The sequence below is a fragment of the Gavia stellata genome, chromosome 8, assembly GCF_030936135.1.
Source record: "Gavia stellata isolate bGavSte3 chromosome 8, bGavSte3.hap2, whole genome shotgun sequence".
In the NCBI taxonomy this organism is placed as follows: domain Eukaryota; kingdom Metazoa; phylum Chordata; class Aves; order Gaviiformes; family Gaviidae; genus Gavia; species Gavia stellata.
This window is the reverse complement of record NC_082601.1, coordinates 44,801,205-44,814,031: the sequence shown is the minus strand read 5'-3', so window position 1 is coordinate 44,814,031 and position 12,827 is coordinate 44,801,205. Positions and strand designations below refer to the sequence as shown.

Genomic DNA, 12,827 nt, shown 5'->3' with positions numbered 1-12,827 from the left:
AACACACAAGAGGCGAGAGTAGTGTTCAAGTTACCATTGTGGAGTTTGAATACATGCATATTTTCAGCAGCAGCTGCAAAGTTGAAAAACAAAGGATGTTTCTATGCTTCTGTCTCAGTTTTTCTGACAGGTTTTGCAAGGACAAAAATTAGGGAAAAGAAATTGAAAGCAGATAGCTAAGTCCACGGAAATGGCAGGATTTCACCCTGCAGCAATCAGAAACTACAGCTTTGCTTTGGGTAGGTTTGTTGGTGATGGACAGCGTGCTGGTACTCACAGGCAGATGTGGGCATTTCTCGCCCAACATGAAAAGAGCTGAATTTCAACAAACGCTGCGGGATTGTATTACTTGTTCGAGGCAGTAGATCTCTCGAGCATTCAACAAAATATGGCTTGACTCAGTTTAGATGAAGTTTTCACTGCTTTGCACGTAAAAACCCAAAGGCAGAACTTGTCCTGTTGCATATTCTTTGGCTTCTGCCAAGCAGCAGCACACGGCGTCTTCTGTCTTTGTACAGATGTTACTTGTTTAATGGGAAAACAAGTCAGCCTTGTGTAAGAAAGAAGGATTCCTTATGTATTTCCATTTCGCTTTCTTGCTGCTGCAGGCGGTCCTGTTTAACAAAGGAGCCATCGATGCTTTCTTCCAGTTGGTCCCTCCAGCTACAGCTCTGGGCTCCTGCTTCACCTTTCTGCCCCAGGAGGGCACCATTTTGCCGGACGGGCTCCAGGTGATCCGGATCTCCTTCAGTTCCACCATCCTGGGGCAGTTCACAGAAGAGTTCAAGTTCAGTGTGAATGGATCCCCTGAGCCTGTGACCTTGACTATCAGGTGAGGAGGGTTATAGGAGCTTGGTGGGCACATCTGTAGCTCTCTCTGGGTAATCAGCTCCCCCCTACCTCATTTTATGATGGAGCAGAGAAAAAAGGGGTTGTCTAAGGTCTTTGTCTTGGCTCAGATCCTAGCACCCCCCCACTAAGAGCCAAGACTTTTTCACCTTGACTCCAGTTTGAACCTTGCAATTGCAGCAGCCAAGAAAGCGTAACTGCCTGCGAGAGGAAATCATAGAATGGTTTGGGTTGGAAGGGACCTTTAAAGGTCATCTAGTCCAACCCCCCTGCAGTGAGCAGGGACATCTTCAAGTAGACCAGGTTGTTCAGAGCCCCGTCCAGCCTGACCTTGAATGTTTCCATCTACCACCTCTCTGGGCAACCTGTGCCAGTGCCTCACCACCCTCATTGTAAAATATTTCTTCCTTCTATCTAGTCTAAATCTACCCTCTTTCAGTTTAAAGCCATTACCCCTTGTCCTATCGCTACAGGCCCTGCTAAAAAGTCTGTCCCCGTCTTTCTTATAAGCCCCCTTTAAGTATTGAAAGGTCACAAGAAGGTCTCCCTGGAGCCTTCTCTTCTCCAGGCTGACCAACCCCAACTCTCTCAGCCTTTCTTCATAGGAGAGGTGTTGCATCGCTCTGAGAGTTTTCGTGTCCCTCCTCTGGACCTGCCTCAACAGGTCCATGTCTTTCCTGTTCTGAGGACTCCAGAGCTGGACCCAGTCCTGCAGGTGGGGTCTCACCAGAGCTGAGTAGAGGGGCAGGATCACCTCCCTTGAGCTGCTGGCCACCTGTGACCATGCCTCCTCTGCTCTCAATACGCAGTTTAACTTTCAAAGTCCTGGGTTCCTCTGGGAAGCAGCTTTGCCTTCATGGTTGAGCCAGGGTGGCTCTGTGACTTTCTAGGACACTGTTTGTCCAGAATTTGGCAGCAGCAGGTTCCTTTTGTGACCCTTTGACATCTCTGTGTGAGGACGGTGGGGCTTTAAGTGACTGCCCGTGCTGGAAAAAAGTTTGACTGGAGGCTGTACGGGAAAGGTGTGGAGATGCCTGCTGCCCTGTCCCGGTACCCAGGAGCTGAAGTGACTCCTTGCTACAGGTAGCTCATTCCCCCTTGGGCCATGGCAGACAGTGTGATGGTATCAGCTTTGGGCAGTAGATGGTCTGGGATGTCCCCCTGAACACCCAGCAGGGCCAAGAGGGCTTTGGAGAGGGGCCAGCCTGGGTGATTCTGCAGCCAGAAGCAGTGTTTTTAAAATCCTCTGTTAACATTCCATACAAAATGGGTAGCAGCAGCATCAACATCATCTCTCATGCTAATGCGTTGGGACAAGCTGTCCTCCCGGCTCTTGTGCAGTGAGTGCTACGGTACCTCCTTTCTGCAGCTAGAAACGTGCTGATGCAGGAGACAGGAAGCTCTGCAGCAAGTACTGTCACAAGGACTCGGGCATCATCCCCTGGGCTGGTGCCATTGCAAAAGATAATCCTCACTGAGCAAGAGGGGAGAAGGGGGAAAAAAAAAAAACAAGCTGATGAAAGGAGAGGCAAAGCTCATTTCTCAGGACCACAGCAGCATGCGAACTTGTCCCAGCAAGTCTTAACCACGAGCTGCTGGGCTCATGTGGTGTAGGCAGGGAAGCTGATGCTGGGTGCTCTGGAGCTTTGGGGCTGGCTGAAGTGGTCCTTTTTTCCCCACTGGTGCCCTGGCTGCCAGTGCCCAGCATGTCCTCCCCTTCTCTGTGGCCGCTCTGCCCTGTTCTGCCAGCACGGCCCTGAGCTCGGTGCAGACCTTATGTCTCAGTGAAAGAGGATTGCTGGTCCTTTTTTATTTATTTCTTCCCCATCCTTGTATTCCTCCTTTCTAGGTGGTGGCTCCTATGCAGCCCATCTGAGGGTACCCCAGCATGCCCACCTGCTCCGGTACAGCTGTCCCTCAGCAGTAATTCCCATTGCAGTCCACTCTGCTCTGAGATGTCATCTGCCTCCTTGATTTCTGCCTTGCCTTAGTTTCAAGGATCCCTATCCAGTCCTTATCTCTCATTCTCCAGCCCCGCAGCTCAAGCTGTTTGTTTTCAAAGGCCTTTGAGATGTCCACCCACCAGGTGAAGCTGAGCCTCCCTTGTCGGGAAGTTTGAAGCACTGGATTTAGTCCTCCCTGGAGAAAAACTCCCAGCTCTTTTGAATGGAGGCGAGCTGGCTGGTGGGAGACTGGGCTGCAAAGGAAGGAAGGAATGGGGATGAGTGTTGAAGCGGTTCCTCTCCCACCTTGTGTTATCCTTCGTGCTCTGCAAGGACCCTGATCTCCCTTCACAAGTGCATTATCTAATGCTACTGTAAAACGCAGTAGTTGCGAAACCCACTGCCTTTTCCCCCATTTTTTTGCGAGCTGTACTATTGTGAGCTGTGGTGCACAGAGCTCTGGGTTGGCTCCTTGCTCGAGCCTTCTGGGCAGTCATTCAGGTTTAACTTCCCTGAGCACAGATACGGCGCACTCAGCAGAAATGGCAGTCATTTCTCCGCTTGCCTGGCAAGGCTCATCTTTGGCAGTTTCCCAGTGTGATCCCCAGTCATGGTTGGTTTGGAGGTAGTTTTCCATCGTCTCGTGGCAAGTGCTGTGGCGGAAAGCATGCCTGCTCCCTTTGCTGTGTCCAAAGCAAGGTGTTAGGGCTTGGGCGGTTAGGTCTGGTTATGTGAGGTCCTTGGAGAGGGAACTTCATCATCATCATCAGGGATTTGCTCCCTGACTTAGTCTCAGGAGCTGCTTCAGCTCCAAGAATCGAGAATTAGTATTGGATTGAAACTCCTGAAAGTCAGGTTTTGAGTGCTTTTTGACTATGCAATCAGAAGATGCCCAAACCATAGGTGATTCTTCTTGGGAAGGAACCCAACCTTACAAGGTCCTGAATGCTTGTTTCTTTGGTGTTTAGAAAGGGATGCTGGAAATGGGACACCACGGATGAACGCAGGTCCCTCCTGCGGGATGCTGGGGTCTGGTCATGTGCCAAACAGAGCCAGTGGCAGTCCTGTGACTAAAACTAGAAGGAAGCGTTCACTGTGGTCCTTGATTTTTAACTAAGAGGCAGAGCTGGCATTGATTGGCATCAACCATGAAATAAATTAATGGCTGTTGTGCAGCTCCAAGTGCTGATTTCAGGGGATTTTGGTGAGTTTTGGAGTTTGGAGCCTGGCTCCAAACAGGTGGAGGTGAGGAGGTGTGGTGGGTTCAGGACACCCGTGTTCGGTGGTTGGAGACGTGTGTTGCTCTTGGGTGTGTCAGCTGGTGCACTGGTGACAAGCTGATCCTTTTCCCCAAGATTCAGCTGTCCACTGTGTAGAACTGTTGCTGCTGTTGTTGTGGCCAGTGGGTGTCTGGGAGCTCCCCTGGCTTCATGCCTCCAAATCCTGCATGCCTCATGATTGCATGGATCAAGATGATCTGAGGACAAGATGTTCATATACTCCATGGGAATACTAGTTCCAGCAAAGAAATACCAAAGCAGAGAACCTGCAGCTGGCAAAGCTAGTACAATGGGTCCACTTTTGCGTGGAGACCTCTGTGTCATCACGTTACAGATGGGGAAACTGAGGCACGGAGCCATCACTTGTTCAGGGTCCTTCATCAGGCCAGCAGCAACTTGGGGGCATACCCTGCCTGACATGGTGCCCTAAGGCACATCAGCAGCTATCAGCTGCTGACCACTTTGCTTTGGCTGTCTCCTGTCCACGTGGATGCTGTGCTGAGCAGAAAGGCGACGGGTTGATTTGAAACCTGCTGTGGTTCTGAGACCAGCTTTTATCCCTCCGAGCAGTAACGAAAGGCGAACACTTTGCATTTCTCTTTAACCAAGCCAATGCCTCCTCTGCCTGTCTTTGTCCTCACAGGGGCTGTGTCATCGGACCAACTTTTCATTTCAACGTACCTTCCCTCCGCTTCGGTGACGTCTCCTTCGGTGAGTGTTCCCTGGGCTTGGAGCATAGGTTGAGAGGTCTGTGCATCACCAAAACAGAGCACCTGAACAGAAGAGCACCTGTCACTTGTGTTCCTCCGTAGCAGCCTTCGAGGTGTTAAAACCAGGGCTGCTGGTGGCTTAGGCAGTGTTGTGCCATCATGAGGTCAGATAGGACCAAAGGAACAGAAAGTCAGTGTTTTCTGGTGTCCCTCATAGTCTGTTCAGCCCCAACCTCCCAATGCTTGCCAGCAGAATGGCTGTGAAAGTCCTTGTGCCAGAAGGGCCCAGGGGATGGGACTGCAGGAGAAGGGAGTTGAAGCCCCATGCTAGCCTGTAGCTGCTCTGGGTGAATGTGCGTGTTGCAAGGGGAGGACACCATTTCCCCACCTGACCTTCAGTGTGAGCTGTTGATTAGTGCTGTGAGGGCACCTCATTCTCACCTCCCAGGTAATATGCCCAAGCAATAGCTCGGCATCGGGCACTGATGTCCTCCGAGATCTGGGCTCCTTCTCCTTCCCTGCCAAAAGCCCAGGTCTGCTGATGGAGCCAGTGGCTGAGCGTCCAGAGCATCTCCATTAAAGTGCAGATTCTCGTTCTCCACCTCCGTCTCACAAAAGGCTTTGTACTGAGATGTTCTAAAGTTGAATTGTGAAATCAATTGTGATTGAAGGGCCATTATCATTCTGTACCCAGGATGCCTCTGTGTTTTCATGCTGCTCATGGACTTTCTAAGAAAACTCATTACCTTTCCTGAGCTGCTTCCTCCCCTCCCTACATCACCACTCTGCTATTTCTTTATTTCCTTTTGAATAAATAAAACCAGAAATGCACCAGGCAGAAATATGGTTATGTAATAGGAGCTTCATCCTACTTAATCTGATTTCGTTAATAAGGCCTTTTGAGCTGAAGGCAGCTACTGTATTTTTGCTTCTTTTAGCTCTGCTGCTGACTGTTGTCTGCATCTGGAGACTTCGGTCTCCTTTGGGACTGTGAAGTCTGTGTTTGTCCTTTCTGTGCGTCTCCTGCCTCCCTGCTGGAGTAGTTGCTGGAGGTGGGCAGTGGTCACTGTCGATGGGCATGGATGAACTACCTGCTGTGTCTGCAGTTGGTTTTCCTCCCCATCTGTATTCAAGTAACACTTGGTAAGCAGGCCATGGGAGATGTCTCCTTCGCACAGAGCTGGCCATCCAAGGCAGATGTCCACTCCAGAGCAGGTTGTGGGCTGATGTCCTGTCTCTGCAGCACATCCCCACCAGGTGTGGTTGTATCACTGCTTTTCCATTATGGAAAGCAAGTATCAAAGGTAAAGTGATGTAAACCCTTGCGGCAGTAACCAAAGCCAGTGTGCAGCATGGATGTGATGTCCCTGTTTGTTAGGTAAGGTGAGACACGGTTCCTGCTAATTTCTAAGCAAGCATCAGGCTTGCCTCCTGTGAAGTGGGCTGCAGGTTGTCACGAGCTGCTTCTGATTGCCCCCAAACAGGAGATGCCTTGAGGATGCTGCCTAGAGAAACTGCATTAGAGTGCTTTGCATCGTGCTGTAGTAGCCAATTGCATCCATCCTTTCTTTTACTGGAGCTTCTCCTCGATGACAATACACTGCTTTTATATATTGCAAACTGTGGGAGTGTTCGTGGAGTTAACAGGGAATGTTACGGACTGAATTTTCAGAAAAAATGGTCTGTCTGGATGTACGCTCATAAGCGAGAAATAACTGATGCTGGTTTTGGGGCATGTGAGAGCGCTCCTCAGGTAAAGAGCGACAAAATTCTGGTGTTCGGCATCGCTAAGAGTGGGCATTGCCAAGGAAACAATCTCTGTGATCAGCATAAAAGAGAGCTTAAGTGATGATGAATTCCTTGCTTAGCTTCTCAACTAGCTGTGGTTCAGATTGAAAAGCGCTAAACTGCAGGCACAGTTTTATCCTAACAGGATATTCACACCAGGACTCAGGGGGATAATTGGGGCGTAAATTCATATTTGTGTCATTTCCTAGGCTTTCCTCGCACGTTGTCGTGTCGCCTCACTAACACCTCCTTGGTGCCCATGACCTTCAACCTTCGCATTCCTGGGGACGGCTCGGGAGAGCCCAGTGTTACCAGTTTTGTTCCTTTGTCGGACAACACCCACTCATACTGGAGAAGGGGAGCCCAAGGTCTCGTGAAGCCAACCGAATTTACCATCACGCCGTGCAGAGGGACCATCCGCTCCCAGGGCGTCATGGATATCCAGGTATGGGAAGAGTCCGGCCATACGTGCTTCAGCAGGTGGAGCTGAAGCTTCACTGATGTATGAGAGGGCTTTAGTGCTGCCAGCATAACGCGAGTAAGATATATGCATTAGTGTTAGGCTTTTGTTGGCTGGGTTACTCTGGGACGTTTCAGAAGGAGCACCGTTTTGTTTCCAAAATCCTGAGCGGAAGGTCTTGTACCGTATAGTCAGGTACAGAAGCCACTCCTGTGTTTTTGAGAGCTGCTTAGAGCGATCTCTTGGATTTAAAGTGGGCAGAGGAAGGATGAGGACAGAAGGTGGCTGTTAAAAAGAGAGATGTCATTGGATAAAGCAGTTTGCCTTTCTTCCCAGTCTAATTTCTCCTGTCCTGTTGAGCAGGAGGAGCTGTATTCACTGCAGCGATCCCCAAGGGGGACTGCAAAAGCTCTGGCAGCCGTGAACTGCACAGCATCTGCTGGGCCACGTTTTGCTCTCAGCTTCCCCCTGTAAAGCTGAACTCATTCTGTTCAAGTCAGCAGATTTCCTCTGGATTTATGCTAGTCTAGTCGAGATTACAAACTGGTCCCTTAATTTTAATGCAGTGGTGAGTAGAGCATTAGTCTAATTGTGCTTTAATTTAGCTTGCATATACCCTGATAACTGCACAGTGTATTTAACAGAGCAGATCTTGTCAGAAGACTTCTATTACTTGCAGAGCCTGTGCTCTGTACATGGACCAGCAGAAGAATTAGGGCAAAATCCTCCCTTTCCTTACTGTGGAAGGAGAACCGGAGGACACCACACATGGACGATGGCTTTTGGGAGCGATGAAGTATTTGATGGTCTTCTCTTCCCCCAGGTCACCCTGTGTTCCAACACCGTGAAGAGATATGAGCTGGCACTGGTGGTGGACGTGGATGGTGTTGGCAAGGAGGTGTTGGCATTGCCTCTCACAGCCAGGTATCGCCGCTTCCCTTGCAGCTCATCGTCTCTCCTCGTGCACCCCCCACCAGCACACTGCCTTGCACGTGGTTTTCTGGCTCCATCTCCAAAGGAGAAGCGTTGCTTAATGAGCTAGTTCTACCCAGCTAGCTGGGAGAACAGCAGTGCTTTGAAAGCGGCCCATGTTGAGAAGCACCTTTGCTCAACGGACAGGCATGGGGCTGAGCCTTTTTCTAAAGGGAACAGTAATTATATTCATGTTTGGCCTGGCTTTTGGTGCTTGAGGTGTAAGAAACTTCCAAAGGGCTGCCTCTCCTTCTTCCTGCAAGTGGTGGACTTGTGCTGGGTTGCGACCAAAACGCAACATTCGTTTGGGACGCAGCGATCAGCCTGCTGAAAGCTGGTGTCTGGTTCAGTTAAGGAAGGCATGTGCAAATGGGGAAGGGGCTTGTGTCAGGACTGGTGTGGGGAAGTAGAGGCAAGATCTTAGGACGGGGAAAATAGTCCTTGATGTGGAAGGTGAGCTCAGGTTTCTCTGCTTTCCTCTGGTTCTTCTGAGACGTAATGTTCTCAGATGTAAGCCAAAAGCTGTTCTTGCTGCAGCCAGATTTGATGCTGTTGTGCTGCAGTGGGTGTCAGTTGAATTGCAAGAGGCAGAGTCGTCCAGTCAGTGCCTGGGCTGCAATTCCGTAAAAGAAGTGCAAATGGGAGCAGACAGTGTATGGACCCGTGAGGGTCAAGGAGCAAGGTGGCTACAGAAGTGGGGAAGGGGTGGCCAGCCACTGCGTGAGGCAGGTGGTGGCTTGTGCCCTCTGCTGCTGGGGCAAATGGCTGAGTTTTCAGGCAGGGCAAGAGAGGTATGGGAGAGGAGGGAGTAATTTTTACTGAGATTGTGGGGTCTTGTGTTCCCTGAGGCTTGGTGAGCCCTGGTCATGGGTGGGAAGGCTCCCCTGGAGCTCATGCCTTGCTGGGAGCGTCAGGAGGGTGCAAGGTGTCTTTGCAAGCCTCCTGGGGCGAAGGTGCCCATCAGACAGCTCTGGGACAGGGCACAGTGCTCTGCCTGGGCACTTGGCAGCCTCTACAATGCTGAGACTCAGGGTTTGCTCCTCCTTTAAGAGGTTGTTGTATAAAAAGAAATTAAAGGCAATTGATTGCTGTAGGGGTCTTAAACGTCCATTTGACAGTGACACGTGTTATGCCCCATTTCATGCTATTTGGGGAGTAAACAAATTCTACATTCTCTCAGTATCTCCAATTCCCTTTTCATCATCTCTTTGCCTAGATGCGTCGTTCCTCGGCTGCGAGTGCTCAACCCGGTCGTGACGTTTGGACGGTGCTTTCTAAAGTACCCGTATCGGCAGATGCTGACGCTTGAGAACGACAGCAATCTCCCAGGCTGCTACGCAGTTCTTCCTCAGGTTTGGCATCGCATCCACCTCCTTTCCTCAAATGTTGTCAAGGGGTATATCAGGAAAAAAGGAGTTTTGGAGAAGACCTTGCTGGTTTATAGTCAAACCTAAAGGTTTGCTGAGAACAGGAACCTACCTGGATAGAAACTTTAGAAAGCAGTTAAATAGGAACCTGCGTGAATATAAACTTTAGGAAGCAGTTCATAGTCTAGTCTTTGGGGTGCTTTCATGTAGGAGAACTTAGAAGGTCATGAAAGGCTGCTGCAAGGAGGCTGCCAGCACAGGAGCAGGTGTTTGTGCATGCAGCAGCTCTCGGACCCCCTCAGGATGCTAAGCCCATACTAGTCTTGCATCTGGTTTTGTGCCTTTCTGCTTTCTCCTAGGGATTTTTAAAAATGTGCGTGCATTGTCATTGTGGTAGATGTCAAGGAGTTCAGAGTGACCTTTGAGGAAGCTTTAAAGTTGGTTTTGATTGTGTGCCTTATAGGAACACAAGAAGGATGCTCCTGTGTGGTACTCCAGCCCCACGCCATGCGGGATTATCCAGCCTCGCAGCTTGGTGGAGGTCCCGGTTACACTGGAAGCCCAGGTGACAGGAGAGCAGGACACAGTGGCTCGTGTCGCGGTGTTTGGGAGCGAAGGATCCCCGCTGGTGAGTGCTAGGGGAGATGTGTGCCTTTGTGCGACTCATCTTGGTGGGGCATAAAGTGTACAGGGATTCTTCCTGGGAAAACAAGAGCTTGTAATGTATGGCTGGTGTGGACAAGGAAAGAAGGGATCCGTGGCATGAGCAATGGCTCATGCCCAGAGAAGAGGAGGGATGGTATTCTCTTAGCAGTAATCCAAGTGTCTGACACAGCATTTCATTATGGATATGTGAGATGGGATAACAAGCCCAGTCTAAAATGCAGCACGATCCCTGCCTCTCCTACTCTGCTGTATTATTAGATGAGCAGCAACCGCTGCTTCATTAGGACTTTTGCTCAGGAGCACACAGGGACCTCCCTGAATCCTGCTAAAGCAAGCACATAAGAAAACATGCTGAAGTGATGTTTTGTGCAAAGCTGGATTTAAGCTTTTCTGAAGTCAGGCCCATCATGTTTGAGAAATATCCATCAAATCTCTTTGCCAAAAGTCCCAGCCAAAGACACGTGAGTCTCCACACCATCTGCATATACAACAGCAGCAGCGACAACAAAATGTAGTCGAGAGAACATTGTATGTAGTGTCCTGGCTTCATCTAGCTGAAATCTAGATGAAATTTAGTTACACTTTAAATGAAAATGATACTAACTTCTGAAGCAGCTGTTTTAAAATGTCTTGTCATCTGTCTGAGCATGAAGGAGGATGTCAGAGGATTGCTGGGAACCTTAAGCTTTCTGTAACAGAAAGGAAGGCTGACATGTTGAAAGTAGTTGAGGGCTTTAAACTTCCATTAAAAGGAATGGAAATGATGCTGCTAAATCCCCTGGATGCCACTGAACCTCTCAACCCAGGCCCTTGTGGGTGTGCAATGTAAAGCAGTCAACGGGAAGGCCAGGCAACGCAGGCTTTGCAGGGAAATGTGAAGTTTGACAAAAGAGTTGCTCGTAAATATAAGGCATGCTTCCCTTCAAAAGAAGGGTTTCCCCCCACTAGAATTTATGTCTGTTATTCATATAATACCAGGAATACACACAAGCACAAATCAGAGGCAAGTAACTTGCATGATCTGTACTCTGAAGAGCCTGCTTTGCTTCTGACTTGTGCTGGTTGTCACAGGCGTCGCTTTGGGAGTGTTAACGAAGTTAGTCTCCAAGTGGGGCTGTGCAGCAGCAGAAGTCAGGGAGGGTGCTTTGGGGCAAGACTGAGCAGGAAAAGGGGTGGGAGCAGGCACAGGGTACAGGGAAGAGAGCTAACAGTGTGGAGGAGGTGTGAAAAAGCAAGCGTGGGAAACTGGGTTTCTTTACCCCCTGATACCGGGAGCTTGTGGCTTTCAGATGGGATGGCTCCAGATCCCACACGTGCTCCAGGCCTTCTGTTTCAGTCTTACCACACTGAAAACTTCAAAGCACCCTAATCATCCCTCAGTCTAGGAGTACCCTTAGAGCTGTCTAATCTTTTTCAACTTTCCCTGTTGTTTTTGATCTTTCCTACCTGCTTCCTGGAGCAGAAGATCCATTTAGTGAGCGTTGGAGAAGGACCAGTTGTCTCTGTGCACCCGAGTAAAATAAATTTTGGCCGTATCCAAGTTTTACAAGATGCTTCCCAAACTCTCCGCCTCTGCAATCAGACTGTCATCCCTGCATCCTTCTGGGCAGAGATGGTAAGTATCTGTGGGGCTCTTTTCCAGCAAAAATGGTCCATAGCAGCCTGTGACTTGACCTTTCTATGCAACATTTCCATATTGCTCCCCGAGGGAGAAAGGGAGATATTCCATCACAACGCGGGAAGAGGAGCCTGGCTCTGGGGGTGGTTTTCTCTGGGGAACCCCTCAGTAAAATAGAAAGTTTGCGTAGATGTTTGAGCAGAAATGAGTCTGGATCACTTTTACAAGTTGTCCCTTTGTTTTGTGGAAGGTATTTAGCTCTGAGAGTCATGCTTTTGGAGCTCTAGGCGATGAAGGGAACCCTGTGACCCTTTGCTCCTGAAAGGGCATGGGTTTCCCTGTGGTTTCCCTGTTCCGTCTGCATCTGCTTTGCCTCAACCTCCAGCTGACGACAGAGACTAGGGTGTGAGGTCTGTCCTCCAACTGCTGGTGGTGAGGTGAGTTTCACCCCTACTGGGGGTCACCCCAGCTGGGTTGTTGTCCAAAGATATGCTTGTAAGGGTGGTGTAGCGACGGAGTCTGTGGACTCCGTAGCGTTGCAGAGCATCTCTGGAGACTAGCTGCAGAAGAAGGTTATTTAATTCATGGAGGCTGCCTAGTGTGACAAGCTGCCTAGCAGGAGGAGAGCTTGGCTGCTTCCCTGGCAGGGGGAGCGGGGCTGATGCAGGCGGGAAGGGCTCGGGTGCTGAGGCTGGGTGGGATGTGCTCCCCACTGGAGGGGGGATCGAGGCAGGAAAACAGGGTTTGGAGGGGGTTTGTGTTTCTCTGTGCTAAGTGGGTTGAAGTTCTGGGGCTGGTTAACCCAGGCTGAATTTCCCTCTTGCTGCTTTTGCAGCTTGTTCGCTCCAGTTTCTGTGCCCAGGAACATAAACATAACCTCAAAGTGGGGGATTCCCAGGGCAGCTTTCTTTGGCTCCACAAAGAAAATCTGCTTTCCATCTCTGCAGAGAGCAAGCCACCTCGGATGGGTGGTACTGGTGTGTAAATGATGGGGTTTGCATGCTTGTACCCAAGACTGACCTGCAGAGCTCTGTTTAGGTCCTGCCATCGGGGTGTGATGCCTTCCCTCCCTCCCCTGGGCAGCTTGCAGTGCACCCAGGGAGCTTGCAGGGGTGTATCTGCCTCTCCATTGCCTCAGTGCCCTAACTTATGGGACTGGGCAATAAATCCCATC

General features: G+C 50.0%; 1 pseudogene; it reads left to right on the top strand.

Annotated features, from left to right (window-relative positions):
* Window positions 1-12,827, top strand: part of LOC132317437 (hydrocephalus-inducing protein homolog) — a 77,720-nt pseudogene that overhangs the window by 28,388 nt on the left and 36,505 nt on the right.